Source organism: Enhydra lutris, unplaced genomic scaffold (assembly GCF_002288905.1).
Source record: "Enhydra lutris kenyoni isolate GAN:26980312 unplaced genomic scaffold, ASM228890v2 scaffoldscaffold34, whole genome shotgun sequence".
Taxonomy (NCBI): Eukaryota; Metazoa; Chordata; class Mammalia; order Carnivora; family Mustelidae; genus Enhydra; species Enhydra lutris.
In genome coordinates this window covers 9,262,086-9,271,069 of record NW_019154118.1, presented here as the reverse complement: position 1 = coordinate 9,271,069, position 8,984 = coordinate 9,262,086, and the positions used below count along the sequence as shown (strand labels likewise).

At 48.1% G+C, this 8,984-nt stretch overlaps 1 long non-coding RNA gene across 1 annotated transcript; it reads left to right on the top strand.

The window, feature by feature from the left end:
• Window positions 1-5,788: 5,788 nt before the first annotated feature.
• On the top strand, window positions 5,789-8,630 carry LOC111153885. Its single transcript, XR_002641047.1, has 3 exons — window positions 5,789-6,063; window positions 6,692-6,836; window positions 8,103-8,630. It is a non-coding gene; the product is annotated as an uncharacterized LOC111153885 (long non-coding RNA).
• Window positions 8,631-8,984: the final 354 nt, after the last annotated feature.

The window sequence follows — 8,984 nt, the reverse complement described above, 5'->3', positions numbered from 1 at the left end:
TCATACCCCTCTGAACAATTGGACTCTTAAGTCTTTAAGGTTGGTGAGGGTGGAAGGTCTTAGCTTCTGGAACTTCTTCCTGCTGAATAGGGGTGTAGAGCTGTCCCCACCTATGGGTCAACGTTGGTCAGTTGGGGAATTCATATACAGGAATTACCAAAGGCAGAGGCAGCCGATCCAAGGTAGCTAACATAGGGATATTAGCACACGGCATGCAGACTAAATATCTAATTAGGTTACCACAATACGTACCCATTCTTGAGTAGAAAGGACCCTCTGGGGGCACCTGGGTGGCTCAGTGGGTTAAGCTTCTGCCTTTGGCTCAGGTCATGATCCCAGAGTCCTGGGATCGAGCCCCACATCAGACTCTCTGCTCAGCAGGGAGCCTGCTTCTCCCTCTCTCTCTGCCTGCCTCTCTGCCTACTTCTGCCCACTTGTGATTTCTCTCTCTGTCACATAAATAAATAAAAAATCTTAAAAAAAAAAAAAAGAGAGGCCCCTCCGTCAGCTGGAGATTATGACAGTGAAGGAGTCTTAGCAGCAGGCAGGGAGACACCGGAAAAGACAACAAAATAAGGTTAATATGAGAAAGAGGAACCTCAATAAAGAGACTTTTGGTAGTTCACTGAAATTTTCTTCCAGTCCTTTGTTGTTCTTTGAAGAGAAATCTGAGGTCTTCCGCTGGTTCATAGGAATAAGAAGGCATGGTAGTTTGCTTCCTGGTCTCCTGTGAGGGAGTTACAGGTTTTATTCTGGATATATGAGCCCATGAAGAGTGTCCCTTTAATTCTACTCCAGTGGGAGTATATAATATGACCCAGCAGGGACCCTTCCATTTTGGAGTTAAATCCTCTACTGTGTTAGACTTCCCATCCTTTAAAGAAACCGGGTCTCCAGGGTTTATATGGGGTGGGCTGCTAGTAACTTTTTATCAGATCAGGTTTAGGGAGGATATGGTTTGCATATTCATTTAGAGATTTACGAATTAACCCAGGCTTCAAGGGAGTAATTAACAGAACATTAGAGTCTCCATCAATTGCTAGGTCTACAGTGAGAAAAGGTTTTTCATATAGTAACTCAAAAGGACTTAACCCTATTGGCTGTTTTGGGGCAAATCCTCATTCCAGTTTTCTTGAGTCTCAATGCTTAAAATCTGGTAACTACAAATATGTGTTATTGAAATATTTTCTCTCTATAGTAACCCTCATTTTTAATCAGAGATAGCCAAATCAGGACTAATTTATTTATAAAACAAGTCCAATTTTTAAAAAGTTGGCCTAATTATTTACATAAGCTCAGCAGGAATAGTGCTTGACCATATAGCTGTTTCAGAATCTGCTTTGCTGGAACTATTTACAAGGAACCTTTAGGTTGAACTTTTGGTAGCCTCTCCAGGCCAGAAGCCAAGCCAAGTGCTTGCCAGACATGCCTGAACCACCAGTTAGAGTGGGTGAATTTCTTTCTCGAGGTCCCCGAAGTATCCTGAGGTTCCTGCACCTGCCAGGAAGTGGCACTCTTTACTCACCTGGTGAGGCTGCTGGGAACTCTGTAAGCAAGGTATCAGGCCCACAGTTCCAAGGGCCTTTATGGCTCTGGGTTTCATAAAGTCAACCTTAGTTCCTTTAAGCTGTCTGGCCATATCTGAGTCTATGCTCGTCTCTCTCAAATATGACATTGCAGTCAAAGCCTTGGTAAAATCACCAATGTTTCCAATGGCGTCCTGTTAGCAAGGAGAACAGATTCTTACGGAACTTACGCTAATGACCGTAATTGCCATGGAAGAAAGACCACTCACTGAGACCTCCTGAATTTCAGAGGGTTCAGGTAGAGAGAAAAGTTAAAGACTTCAGTTTGTTCACAGAGGAATAATTGTCTTATTATTTCTGTATATCACTGATGTTTTAAGAGAAATTATCCTTAGTCTGGAAAAGCAAATATTAGAGAACCAGCAATGTTTTAGACAAGAGTCTTAAACTATAATTATCCTCAGTTTAGTTAGTTCTGGAAATTCTTACCAAATTCCGTTTTAGGATCTTAAAGATATTAAATACCTGTATTTGTCCTAAAGGTCTCTTTTATGAATCCCACCGAAACTGTCTTAATAATTACCCATGAAAACTTTGAGACAATTAACAATCATTTAAGTCATCTTTTTGCTAACAAATTGCAACAGATGTAACGCGAGCTTATTTGACTTTCAGCAAACCTTGATAGAATAAAAGTTTCACAGTTAATGCTGATAAGTTTAAAGACAACATTTAGGTAATTATCATTTGACATGTCAGGAGGGAGTTTACTAGCTGACACATTTGGGCAAACACATTCTGCAAGAGGCCCTCAGGTCCGGGTGTAGACCAGTGAAGGCCCAGGTACGAGCAATGAAGGTACCCTACATGCATTTGCCCTGTTTCCCACAGAAGAGATCTGATAGATCCTATTGAGGTCATGCAGTACCTTTTTAAATTTGTTTCCAGTGGGAGAAAAAGCATCCCAGGGGAGAGTCGTTGGGGGCTGAATAGAGAATGTCCATTACCAAGAAAACCAGTCCTCCCGTCCTGACTCCCGGGTGGCATCCCACATGCAGGGTATGTCAGAGGTTCCTGGAGTCATAGCAACTTGAAGTGTCCCTCACATGAAATCTCTGTGACCACTGTCTGCCATAAATGCCCTGTAGGAGAGAGACCTGCCCTCCCCCTACTTCCCCATCGCATTCTAGACTGCGATGGATGCCGTGTATGGGCTGAGTTTGCCTTGCTGTGAAGGCTACGTGCACCTTGGCTTCCCTTGACATGAAGGCCCCAAGGTGAAGGCCAACTGCCCCTTGGCCTGTCCTGCCGAAGTCTCCCCGTGAAGGTCACAATGTGCCTTGGCTTGCCCTGCTAAAGGCCCCGCTGTGAAGACCACATGCACTTTGGCTTGCTTTGCTGTGAAGGCCACTTAAAATCTACTTTTTTAAACCCATGGACTATACTAGAGACGTTTTATAAGAGGGAAGTACCCAGTTTTGTGACTTAAGTAGTTAGTAGAGGACACTGATGGAAAGCAGTACAAAGAGAAATCCATCATGATCTAAGCAACATTCTAACACATGTCATCCTCATAGCCAATGTCCCTGGGAAATGGTCCCGGGTTGGGGTGAAGTTCAGTCGGGTACTGTTTTCAGCCAGGTCCACACTGAGGTCTTGCAGCCAGAAGCGGCTAGACCAGTGATGCGAAGGGGATCACATTAGACCAATGAGGAGGAACCTCACAAAGGAGTCTTAAAATTGGCAGCTGTCCCGTGCCCAGGACAGAAGACTTTGCTTAAGGACAGGAGTAAAGAGATGGCACCAAGTTTCTGGGTCTTATTACCACCCCGGGCAGGGTACTAACTTCCAGCCAAAAGGCAGGCTTCTTCTTCCGGGAGAGTAGCCGTGGGCTAGAGGATTGCAGCCTGACACATTTGGCACATTTGGCAGGCATGAAAGTGTTCCATTAAGACCGCACTCCCTGACAAGCTCCTGAAATGAGAATAAAGGACGAGAAGGAAAGTACTCACCAAGTTTTAACCAAAGCCCTAGGTCCAGATATAAAGATTCAAAGCCCCACATTGGATGCTAAATGATGTGGTTTTTATTTTATTTTATTTTTTAAAAAGATTTTATTTATTTATTTGACAGACAGAGATCACAAGTAGGCAGAGAGGCAGGCAGAGATAGGGAGAGGGAAGCAGGCTCCCCGCCGAGCAGAAAACCCCATGTGGGGCTCGATCCTAGGATCCTGAGATCATGACCCCAGCCGAGGACAGAGGCTTAACCCACTGAGTCACCCAGGCACCCCATGATGTGGTTTTTAATAGGTGAAATTTGGTGGGGCGGAGTCCGAAGCCAATGACCAAGAATGAATTCTCGAGACGTCTTTGGTGCAAAACGGTGGTTTTATTAAAGCACAGGGACGGGACCCATGAGCAAGAAGACCAGGGCTGTGAGGGGTGGCTGATGATATACTGTGGGGTTGGGGGAGGTAAGGGAAAAGGGAGGTTTTCAAATGAACTTTCTTATGCTAAAGAGGACCTACAAGATAGGAGAGGCCTTGCCACTGTCAAGTTAAGGTTGTTTTTCCCTCTAGCAAAGCATTAACTTTAAGAGCGTTGGGAGTTTCCTTCTGAAAGTCAGGTGGTTGATAAGAATGCTTTTTTCCTGTGAATCACTAAGACATTTGTAAACTGAGGGAGACGCCTGTCCTGCAGGGGTGTAATCTCTCTATGTTAACCATTTGTCTTTCCTTCCCTTGGCTTTAGGGCCTCAGAGATGCCTGAGGAAAGTGAGACACAGATCAGATCCCACCTGTGGTGTCAGCCTGTGCTCTGTCCTCAGCTTGCCTTCTGCTCTGTCAACAATATTGTTCCAGTATTCAACTGTCTTTACTAGCAAGTTCTCTGTCAATGTCATATGCTATTTTGGGAGGACGTAGTTGCCTCAGCCTCTTCAGACTTGAGAGGTGGGCTGGGGAATATATTCGCCTATGGAGTAATCTCTCCATTTCAGTGGGTTTTCTGTTCTTTTTTTTTTTTTTAAAGATTTTATTTTTATTTATTTGACAGAGAGAGAGAGATCACAAGGAGGCAGAGAGGCAGGCAGAGAGAGAGAGGAGGAAGCAGGCTCCCTGCTGAGCAGAGATCCCGATGCGGGGCTCGATCCCAGGACCCTGAGATCATGACCTGAGCCGAAGGCAGAGGCTTTAACCCACTGAGCCACCCAGGCGCCCCGGGTTTTCTGTTCTTAAGCTGGGAGAGAAGGTTAATGCAGGAGGGGAGCAGATCCATTCATTCTTGAGGTCTGCATTAGGGTAAGGGTGGCCCCAAATTCTGGGGTGTGCCTGGGAGGGGGGCACAGAGGAGCCTGAAGCCCAAGCTACAAAACTTTTCTTTTTTCCAGATCAGAGTTTTGTTTTGCTTTTTTATTCTTTTTTTATTTTTATTTTATTTTTTTAAGATTTTTTATTTATTTATTTGATAGCGATCACAAGTAGGCACAGAGGCAGGAAGAGAGAGAGAGAGAGAGAGGAGGAAGCAGGGTCCCTGCTGAGCAGGGAGCCCGATTCGGGGCCCGATCCCAGGACCTTGGGATCATGACCCGAGCCGAAGTCAGAGGCTTTAACCCACTGAGCCACCCAGGCGCCCCTGTTTTGCTTTTTAAAAAATCTTTACTTAAGTAATCGCTACACCCAACACGGGCTTGAACTCACAACTCCAAGGTCAAGCGTTGTTTACTCCACCTCCCACCCACAGCTCTCCCCTCCGCCACAGCCAGCCCGGGGTCCCTCCAGTTCCCTGTTTTTAAATTACATTCCTCAGCATATCCACAAACCCGAATCTCTAGTCTTCAGCCTGCCTGGAAGATAAACCTGTTAGGTTAACCCCTGGGACAAGGGATTGAGAAGTGAGAGAGAGCCAGAGGCAGATAGTGGCTCTATGGCAAACAGGGGTGTTTATGGTGGTGGCAGGAACCTGCAGAGAATGTCCCCCGCTAAAGTGGAGCTCGGGGTGCGGCTCCCAGGCAGAGGGCTGCCTGCGGGCTGGGGTTGCGGAAGTGAGTGCCGCGGGCCTGCAGTGGGGAAATTTCAGGGGCTCGCCTCATCCTTAGACTTGCCCTTTTCTCAAAAGGGTGTGTGGCTTTACGCCTGTTTCTAACCATCCCTTTCCGAGAAATCATGCGATTTCACTCCGGGCTCCCAGCACGGTCAGGAAACTGGTCTAAGAGAAATCACGTGGCGTGTGCCCCGCCCCTGCGAGGGCCGGCAGGAGGTCTGGGACTTCTTTCGGGTCACTCTGTGGGGGAAGAAGTGCAGCCTTCTGCTTCGGCTCCCACTGGGGCTCCTCCCAGCTGCTGTTGGAGCGCCCCGTCCTCAGACCTGTGGCTCTGCCCTGCCTTCTTCTGCTCCCTGGTCCTGCATGCAAAATGGGACCGTTGGTCCCAACGCTGCTGGCGGTGGTGGTGGCGGCGGCCGTGTACATCCTCTGGCAAGAAAGATGCGGCGGACGGCATTATGCGCATCACCCCGGACCTAGGGGACGGAGTTCAGGTGAGTTGGGAAATGGTGGGCCACGGGGAGGGGACGCGAGGTGAAGAGCCAGGCACAAGGGTCTAACCTTAACCACGGAGGTGATCACAGCCTTCTCCCCATCACCCCCTGTGTTTCCTCCCTCTCTACCTGCCCTTTCCTTTGCCTCCTCCACTTTTGTCCCTGCTCTTCCCTCTCTTCTTCCTCCCCCCTTCCCAATTTTATTTCACCTCCTTCCCATCTCAGTTCGGATCCCTGACCCTCTCCCCGCTCCTCGGGCCTTCTTGCCGAGAGCTCTAAATTTGAGTTGAAAAGGAGCAAAGAAAGTTTTATGGGTGGTGAAGGCAATGTGGGCTGCTTCTCGGGAAGGATTGGGAAGATGGCCATGGGGCCATATGAGTGGGGCTGTTGGAGCTCCAGGGTAGGACCTGACCTTCCCCGGGCACTACATTCCGTCCCTGGGAAGAGAGGGGGTTCCTGTCAGCGCTCCCAGGTATGAGCCAAGCCCCCAGAAATCCCGTTTTCGGCCACCTCATCGGGCCTGCCATTGTCGGGGCTGCCAATGGCCCAGAGGGTGTGCACCCTCCTGACCTGTGGAAGGCAGGGTGTGGAGAGCCTCATTATGCCTGTTTTCACTATCCAATTATAGCACATTTCCAGACTATGAGATTCAATGCCAACATGTCTTTCAACACCCAAGTGGTTATCAACGAAGGTGAGGTTTTCAGTGACGAGCAAAGGACCATCCCGACTTTGGAGAGGCAGGGGAGTGCTCTGAGGCCGAGATGATGAAGGTAGGTGTGTCCTGAGATAGGTGACCGTTACCTGATCTTGAGGGGGGCAGCTCTCAGGAGCCCTGAGGTCAAAAGCAGAGAGTTCAGGAAGGGTTTTTTCCTGAAAAATTTCGAAAGGGGTCATGGACAGAATGCGTCATGGGTTTCCTTGAGGGTGGTTTCTTTTTTTTTTTTTACGATTTTATTTACTTATTTGACAGAGATCACAAGTAGGCAGAGAGGCAGGCAGAGAGAGAGAAGGAAGCAGGCTCTCTGCCAAGCAGCAAGCCCGACGTGGGGATCAATCCCAGGACCCTGGGGTCATGACCAGAGCCGAAGGCAGAGGCTTTAACCCACTGAGCCATCCAGGTGCCCAAGGGTGGTGATTTAAAAAAAAAAAATTTTTTTTAAAGATTTTATTTATTTATTTGACAGAGAAAGAGAGGTCACAAGTAGGCAGAGAGTCAGATAGAGAGAGGAGGAAGCAGGCTCCCTGCTGAGCAGAAAGCCCGATGCGGGGCTCGATCTCAGGACTCTGAGATCGTGACCTGAGCCGAAGGCAGCAGCTTAATCCACTGAGCCACCCAGGCACCCCGAGGGTGGTGTTCTTAGGTAATTTTCACCATAGCTCTATAACCAGCTTCCTGGGCTTTTAATCTGGAGTTTCCTTACAGGGCTTGGCTCTTCCTTGCATACTCCATCCTTAAGCACTGGGAAAGCTATCCCAGACCTGGGTTCTGGCACTGTTTGCAAAATTAGTGTTTGCATTGCGGGAGCTGGGCTGAAATCAGGGTGGCAATATTTCAATGTTGTCTAAGCCCACATATGATAGTGACTAAAGGTCTGTGAAATCCGTTGGGAAAAGAAAAAACTGCACAAGTTCCTGGATCGGGTGCTGGACTGCCACCGGCCCTTGACTGGACGGACAGAGTTCTCAGGAGAAAAAGGGCTTGTGGAGGGGTCTCCATGCAGACTCGGGGTGGGAGGGACTGAGAAAATTCCAGTGGAACTTGTTTGCGGTAGCGCTTTTGGGAAGCGGAGGCTTTGGTGGGGGCAAGGTGAGGGGTTGGGGGAAGATGGCCCACTAGGGGCCCCCTCTGTCAGCGCAGCGTGGCTGCTGTCCCTTCTTACCTGGCAACCTGACTCCTCAGGACCATGGAGTGTTTTTTCCCACTGATTGAATCACTCATTCTTTCAACAAAAATGTATTGTTTACCTCAAATGTGGGAAACACTTGATCTTGGAGGCCACGAATCAAAGATTGTCTTTTTTTGTCTTCCTCTCCAGGTGACATTTTCCTGTATGGTTACCAACACCTTGGGGACCTCTCGCCTTTCTTGAGACCCAGGGCTTAAATCGGTTTTGAATCCCATGGTGATAGTTTAAATGACCCTTCTTTGTCCTGCTCAGTTACTCATTTAGCCCTTTTCTGTGCTCCTGTCACCTCAAAGAATGGGGGCACCTTGTCCCAGCACTGTGGAAGCCCTGAAGTTGACTCCTCAGCTCTGGGTGTTGACATCTCCACAGCTTCACCCGCCAGATCAAGGCTTTCTGCTTCCCATCGCCTTTGGTGCTGTTTTCCTCAGATTCCTGTGTCCTCCCTTTCTCTCTTTGTGCCTCCATCACTCCCTTACTCTTCTCCATCTTCCTTTGAATTGCTTTCCTTCCCTTTGAAGTCCCAGACCCCTACCCCTTCTCCTTAGTTTAGGATAACATAAATACATCCTTTTGCCTAACTGTCCTTGGAAACTCATGTTTATTGTGAATTCCTCATATGCACATCAGTAAATCTAATTTGATTTTTTCCCCTGATAATCTGTCTCTTGTCAATTTACTTCTTAGAACACCTGTAAGACTCTCGAAGAGTATAGAAACTTTTTTCCTCCATAACAGTGTATTGGGGCAAAGGGGCTCTGTAATGTAAAATATTTATGATTAGCGAAATGAGTGGGGAGTTCTTAAAGAATGAGAAGAGCGGCTCCATGACCTGTGTGTGGTGGTGGCAGGAAGTGCAGGGGCTGAGGTGGGGTGGGGGCAGCTGCACCGGGGAAGACACTCTCCACAGGCTCACAGGGTGGGAGATGACCTAGAGATGCCAAATGACGCTCGAAGACGGTAAGCTTTTCCTCCAGTCCCCACACAGACTTTCAGTATGTTCCAAAGGCCACA